At 44.7% G+C, this 7,777-nt stretch overlaps 1 pseudogene; it reads right to left on the bottom strand.

Moving 5' to 3' along the window:
- Positions 1–1,710: 1,710 nt before the first annotated feature.
- LOC148519722 (5S ribosomal RNA) lies at positions 1,711–1,829 on the bottom strand (annotated as a pseudogene).
- Between the last annotated feature and the right edge of the window lie 5,948 nt (positions 1,830–7,777).

The raw sequence follows: 7,777 nt of genomic DNA, 5'->3' as shown, positions 1-7,777 counted from the left end.
GAGGCGGGATTATCTAGAAGGGTGGGGCTTCTCTGAAATGGGGCGGGGCCTCACGGCAACCCTGTTCGTGTCAATATAGGGGGCGTGCTCAGCACTCTCCAAGATGCTGGGCAGCCCCCAGGCTCTCCCTACACAGGTGAACAGATGCCGTGCGCATCTGAGGTATGTGCTCTCCCCATCTTCTCCCCACACGGGACACTGCAGCCCGCGGGTGGAACAGCGGGACAGTCCCAGAAAAACGGGACTGTCCGCTGAATGCGGGACAGTTGGGAGGTATGTGTTATGTACTAATGCTGGGCATATACTATACAATTATCTGTCGAATATCTGTACAATCTGGCAAGTTGGAATGAAAACCTGGTAATGTATGGGAGCAAATGACAGTTGATCATATGGTCTTCAACACTGGAAAATGCCCAAAAAACAATTGATCAAATTGGTTAAATTTGTGTGTTTTAACCAATTTGTCTTAACGACCATTTTTGTCTGTTTCCAGCGTTTGTGAGCAAATGGACGATTGCCATTTGCTTCCATACATTACCAGATTTTCATTCCAACCAGCCAGATTGGACAGATAATTGTATAGTGTATGCCCTGCATAAGAAATCATATCCGGAATATGCTCCTATCTCACACAGGGTACTGCAAAAAAAAAATCTTAATTGATTCATTCATTATCTCTTGCATTGATTATTGCAATAGTCTCCTTACTGGTCTTCCAATATACAGACTTTCACAACTATGGTCTATTTTGAATGCAGCGTTTAGACTGAGCTTCGTTCTTCTGCTGCTCTGCTTTGTCAGTCCCTACATTGGATGCCTGTATTTTACTAAATGAAATACTTATGGTTATATATAAGGCTATCGACACCAACATACATTTGCTTGCTCATCTCAAAATAACTCCCAGCTTGACCTCCTCTGCTCATTACTTGCTTCCATTCATTGTTTGAACAACAGAAGGAAAAAAGTAGGGCAAGTTGCTGGGGCACTCTTATAACCCTTTTACACCGGAGCTAAAACCCGGGTTATTGAAGGGTTATCCCAGGCAGCTCCCTGGTGTAAAAGGTGAGAGGGTTGGATCGCCGGGTCAAGTGACCCGGCAATCTAACCCAGGTAAATAGCAGGGTTTAACACGGGCGTAGCCGTGAAACACTGCTGTGAGAACAGCGCACTCCGGGTCATGATGACCTGGAGTGCGCTGCAAGCCGGCCGATTGGTCCGGCTTCAGTGGCGCTTGGAAATGACGTCATCTCCAAGCGACCACTTACACGCCGGAAAAGCCAGGTCTATGCAAACTCGACTCCGGTCTGAGCGGCGCCGACTCGGGAATATCCCGAGTCGGCCCCGGCAAAATTCCGGGTCTGATCCGGATGGGAACCCTGTTCCAACTCCGGGTCAGACCCGGAATTTTGTTTGAAAAGGGGTATTATTGAATAATTGTATATATGATAAAAATTAACTTTAATAAAATAATGCGGTACCATATACATTAAACATAATTAACATGATATAGACCAATCACCTGAAAAAAACAGACTTCATATGATAATGAAATCTGCTGGCGAAATATTAATGAATTCTACATTTTACTAGATAAAACTTGATTGGAGAATGTTAACACTATACAGATATATTTATTGCACTATTGGATATTACTATTACAACGCTTTACCATGTGCAAAAAAACCATCCCAAATGTCTTCTGTTAACCTACAGCACCTGGTATTCCTTACAGGTCTCCCTTCTAGGTACTAACCAGGCCGATTACTGTTTGGCTTCCAAGATCAAACGAGATTGAGCAAATTCAGTAATGTATGGCTGTAGGTATATTTATATAGGGAGAATATGCACCAACATCTGGTCAAAGCAGATATAAATGTAGGACTAGTGCAGTATATAGTCCATTTAATTAATAAGTAAAAAAAAAAGTAATTCATAGGCAAACTTTATTTGTAACACACGGATGTTAGATGTATGCATTATGGCCCTGATTCAGACCCGGTCGCTCTGACAGAGAGCTCGCTCTCAATCTGGGCCGGGCTTTTTTATTTTAGAACGGCCTCCTGGCCGCTCGCATAGCTGTGGGTGACCACAGCGAGCGGCCATGATGATGGTTGCGATGGTCAAGACCATCGCGACCATCGGGCTTGTGACGAGACCCTTGTGGTAGGGTCTCGTGGCCGCAAGCCCCAGAGAGCTTTCGGCTCTAACAGAGCCGGAAGCTCTCCACTGACATCACTTGTGATGTCAGTGGGGCCACACCCAAACGACAGGCGTTCTCATGGGAACGCCTCCGTTTGGGCAGCCACCCCCCCGGCCCTCCCACCAAAGGGGGTGAGCTGTCACTGAACATCGACAGCTCGCTCCCTGTTGCGAGACGCGGAGCGTCGAAGTGCCTGTCGCTATCCGGGTCTCGCGCATGCGCGCGATAGAGCCGACTACGTTGTGCGCATGCGCTCTGGGCCACCATCGACCCGGTTGCGAGCACTCAGCGCTTGCGACCAGGTCTGAATCAGGCCCTATGTCATCATATTATTGATATCTGTATAGCAGCATATATATAGAGATATGTTAATGTCCACATATTACAAATCGCTGAAATCGTCCAGTGTGTATGTACTACATCGTGCAGTGTGCGCTCCCCTGCAGTCAGTCACATCGCCTGATCTTTTGAACATGCAGTCCAATTAGGTGATGCGGTTGACGATCCCGCGTTATCGGGCTGTTGGGCACAATATCACCCAGTGTGTACAGACTGCCCGATATGTCGGCCCATCGGCAGGGGGGCCGTGTGTCGCAACGCTGGGTACACACATCGTTTAGTGTGTACCCAGCTTAACACTAGTCATACAGTATACACACTACACTGTGCAATGGCATATTCAAATTACCCTGCAAACAGAATTTAAATGTCTGCTGTGCCACCTGTGGCCACACCCTTGTAATTGTTGTTACTTGACGTCATAGAAGAATAACCACTATCATGCATTTTTATCATTCCTTATTGTCATAGTCATTACATACTTTTTAAAGTGACAAGATTCCACAGTTATGAATCATAGTGATGAAAGTATGTTGTGCCACCAGTTATCCAGCTGGTGTAACATAAAGTAGGTTTACTTCAGTGAGCCACTTAGAGCTGTGTGGTCAAACCCAGTGTCAGGGCATAATGGTGTGTGGCTATCCAACAGAGGGGGTGTGGTCAACAACCAGAGAGAGCTACTTGGCCAACCATTAGACAGGAAATAGCCTGCAAAGAATAAGGACCCTTTATAAAGGAGGGGTCATGAGGGTATCAGGACTGCCCATTTGAAATGGCTGGGTTGTTAATCTTGGTGTAGTTTCCATAGAAACAAACCAAGCACCCAACTTCATCCATAGTCTTGTTCCACTGGAACCTGACCCCAAGAGTGGGGACCACCGAGATTTCCCATGTACACCTGTGGGTCAGTCCGACCCTGGGCATGTCCTTATCTAAGTAAGTCAGATACTATTCATTTCAGTTTGCTCTCATGCATTAATAGACTACCAGATTAGCAATATCAACTAGATTATTTCTTTTTACAGGACATAAATGTATCACAACTGGATCCTGCTTCCCGTAGTCACTCTTTTACAGAGCATCCATTTTATTCTTATTGGTGTAACTCATGGTGTCTCTCCCCCCATCCAAAATGTAAAAAAATCAAATACGGGGGCATACACAGGATTTTTATGGGAGTGGGGGTGTTTCCACACATACATACAGGGCCAGGAGATGAAAAAAATAGGTGTGGTCTCGCTGGAAAGGGCGTGACACACAATAGTACCCTCAATTCAAATTATGCCACACGGTAGGATCCCTTCATCACATTACACCGCACAGTAGTGTCTCTTCGTCACATTACACAACAAGGTAGTTTGTCCTTTGTCACATTTCGCTACACAGTAGTGCCCCTTTTTCACGTTACACCATACAGTAATGCCCCTTACACATTATGCCACACTGTAGTAATGCCCCTTATAACATTAGGCCATGTGTCCCTCCAGCAGCCTCTTACCTCCGCTCCTCCTGTGTCCGACCAGCAGCGCCATGTGTGCCATCAGCTGCAGAAGCTGAATTAGGTGTCGGGTGGCCAGAGCACTGGCATGCAGCCATTACTGAAGCGGATCTATCCACAATGGGACGTAGTTATGAGACCGGCGGCCGCGATGCCGGAGGTCTCAATATCAACATCCAAAACCTGACATGGGAGTTAAGACAGGCATCAAAATACCGGCACCTATCTTAATCCTGACGCAGGAATGTCAGACCGAACGAAGCAAGCCCTTAGCGTGAGCTACTGGGGGGAGAGTTAGGTTTAGGGAGCGTAGCGGGGTTAGGTTTGGGGGGGGAGGTTAGGGTTAGGCACCCCTAGGGGGGAGGGATAGGCACATCCATGGGAGGGTTAGGTTTAGGGTGCGGTAAGGGGGGGTTAGGGTTAAGCACCCCAGGGGGGAGACATGGTGTGGGCGGAATCACAAGAGCCACTCCGCCCATACCATGCCCCCTGTCTGGGGTCACTGATGATCTTTTTATGTACTTCAGGCTCAGCAGTAGGTGATCCATCCCCGTCGGATGACTGATCTCCGGCACCATGGACGGAACAGGCGCCTGGACTAGGAGCTCCACTGGAACCACACTCGCCATGCCCTGCATCTGGGCAGGGGCTGGCAGACCTGATTACAGCTGCACATTTCTCGTGCGTCTCCCTCTCGCCTCCCTCTCTCTTTCAATGCGATCCGGATGGTGGGTGGGGTTTTATGCTCTGCAGTGGACCGTGCCGGGAGCTTACGTGCGTGCTATGCTTACTGGTTGAGTTGGCGTTGCACCCGTCCCTCCCCCATCGGCGGCACTGGTCGGACCTGGCCATCAGCCCTTCTGGCATTTGCCAGAACTGCCATCCGGCCCTACGCGCACACACACACATATATATATATATATATTTATATATAAAAAATGAACAAAGGGGGTGCACTCACCAATCTTCTAAAATGAGTTTTTATTTCATCTTTTTAAAAAAATTTTTACAGCATCATAGTAAAGCTCCGACGTTTCGGTCCTAGCCATGTGTCAAGGTACAATTCCAAGTAGTACTTTGCATCAATATATACCTGAGTCCAATTAAGAGACTCCTCCCTCACAATCATGTGAGTACAAACATATAGAGACATGAAGACATCATTTGTAATTGTGCAATAATACCAATCAAAGACTAACTAAAAAATGAAAAGTAATGAAAAAAAACATGTTAACAGACACATATATAAAAACAAACCTTACAGGTATAATCGAGCTGCATCCCCCGCTAGCGTGCGTGTCAATTCCCCAAACTTCCTGCCAAGTGGAACGCAAGTCGGTACCATTTCCTGTCAAGTGGCACGCAAGCTAATACAGCAGTCATGACAACCGCTGTTAAGGCTTCCTGCACTTCATCCGTCGATGCTAGCGCCCGGATCAATCAAATCACAAAGTAATATACAAGAACACTAGGGACCCGGTGACGCAGACAAACAAGTATACGTCACCATATAACCCATTAATTTAAATGAAGATGTAACTAACAGAGTTTTCATATATTGACTCATCAAGCTAATATCAATCAGGCAGTCGACATGCACGTCCATCAAAAAGACGCAGCCTGTAAGCAAACCAATGATAAACACCTCCTCATAGATAATATAATGATAGGACAATGTCTATCCATCTGGATTGAATTACATATGCCTAAATTATAATGTATACAAAAACATGGTTTGTCAACATATGTGTCGACATTTTTTAAAAAATTTCAATTATAAACAACCAAATTTAGACACATTAAATAATTAAAAATAAATAACAAATAAACAAACTCCATAGGAAACCCACATTGCCACAACACTCGAAAAAACAAAAAATAAAAAATCAAAAGAATTGTATCATTACAAAATCTGATGATGCACCCCCACTTGAGATCCAAAAATACTTCAATCCAAAAACATCCCAAGGTGTATAGCTTCATTAAGGCCGCGAGGGTGGACCGTATCCAATTTATGTATCCACATCGCTTCTCTCTGGAGCAAGAGTTTGGCCCGATCGCCTCCTCTCTTGGGTGGAGGCACCCAATCGATAATCATGCATCTCAATGTTGCTAAAGCATGCTGTGTTTCAAGGAAATGTCTTGCTACAGGTTTATCAGAAGAACCATTAACAAGCGCGGCTCTAATAGAGGATCGATGGTTAGCCATCCTCTCACGAAGTGGACGTATCGTCTTGCCAACATAGACCAGAGAGCACGGGCACACCAATAAGTAAACCACATGGTCGGAGGTACAGGTGACTCGATGTCGAATGTAGATCTTGGTACCTGTGTGTGGGTGATGAAAAAATTGACCTACCATCATACTCCTGCATGTAATACAATTTACGCATCGAAAGCATCCTGGCTTCACTTGGTTCATCCAAGTTTGAACAGCCACAGCCTTTGTTCTATCAGGACGCATTAGTCTGTCCTCTAAATTCTGGCCACGCTTGAAGCTCATCAATGGTCGTTTAGGTATACAATTTTTTAAAACAGGATCTGTAGCAATAATATCCCAGTGCTTAACCACTGCATTACGGACAATCGAACCAGCAGAGTCAAATGTTGTAGTAATTACAAAAGGATCCTCAATTTTAGATCGCTTTTTCGCATTATAACCTTCACAAAAAATCTTTTTGGCCTTTTGTAAACATATATTCAAATTTTTCAAGTTATATCCTCTTTCAAGGAAACGTTGTCGCATCTCACCGATCTGGACATCTGCCATCTCAGGATCAGAATTGTTCCGAAAAACTCGTAAGAATTGTGAAATTGGCAAATTTCTCTTAAGAGCAACTGGATGATGACTTTTGTAGTTTAAAAGCGTATTACGGTCGGTGGGTTTCCTATAGAGTTTGTAGCCATAGCCAGCATCAGTGACAAAAATAGTAATGTCCAAAAAATTAATTTTGACACTATCATAAGTCATGGTAAATCGTATTGGCGAATCTAGGTGATTAAGACATTCCAACATTTTCAATAAAGAATCCTCAGAATCCTTCCAGATCAAAATAATATCGATAAATCGACGGTAAAAACCGATACTATCTCCAAACGGCGGAATCAGGTAATTTTTTTCGTACGAATCCATATAGATGTTTGCATAGGCTGGCGCGATATTACTGCCCATCGCCGTCCCCGCCATCTGGAGATAGTATCGGTCACCGTATCGAAAATAATTACCTGTTAACGTCATCTCCAATAACTCCATTAGAAACTCAATGGGTGGAGATCCCACATGTGTATTCAAGAGAGCCATCCTAACTGTCATCATTCCCTCCGTGTGGGGAATCACAGTATACAACGACGATACATCGAGACTGGCCAAAAAACCATTATGTATTAAAGGTAAAGACCTCAATTTAGTAATCAGATCTTGTGTATCCCTAAGGTAGCTGTCAGTCCTAATGACACATTTCTGGAGAAAGCTGTCAAGATACTGGGCAATTGGAGAAAACAAAGAATTGCGTGCCGAAATTATCGGACGTCCAGGCGGATGATCAAGGGATTTATGGATCTTGGGCAGTAAATACAAAATCGGACATATCGGATATTCCATTGTCAGAAAGCCAAAAACAGCTTCATTAATCCAACCATTCTTTAACGCACCATCCAAGACCAAATCCAATCTGTTTTTAAAACCCACTATCGGGTCACCAATTAACAATCGATAAGTACCAGTATCTGACAAC

The sequence above is a fragment of the Taudactylus pleione genome, unplaced genomic scaffold (genome assembly GCF_031769625.1).
Source record: "Taudactylus pleione unplaced genomic scaffold, aTauple2 ptg000184l, whole genome shotgun sequence".
NCBI classification, from domain to species: Eukaryota; Metazoa; Chordata; class Amphibia; order Anura; family Myobatrachidae; genus Taudactylus; species Taudactylus pleione.
This window is presented reverse-complemented; position numbering and strand designations above follow the sequence as displayed.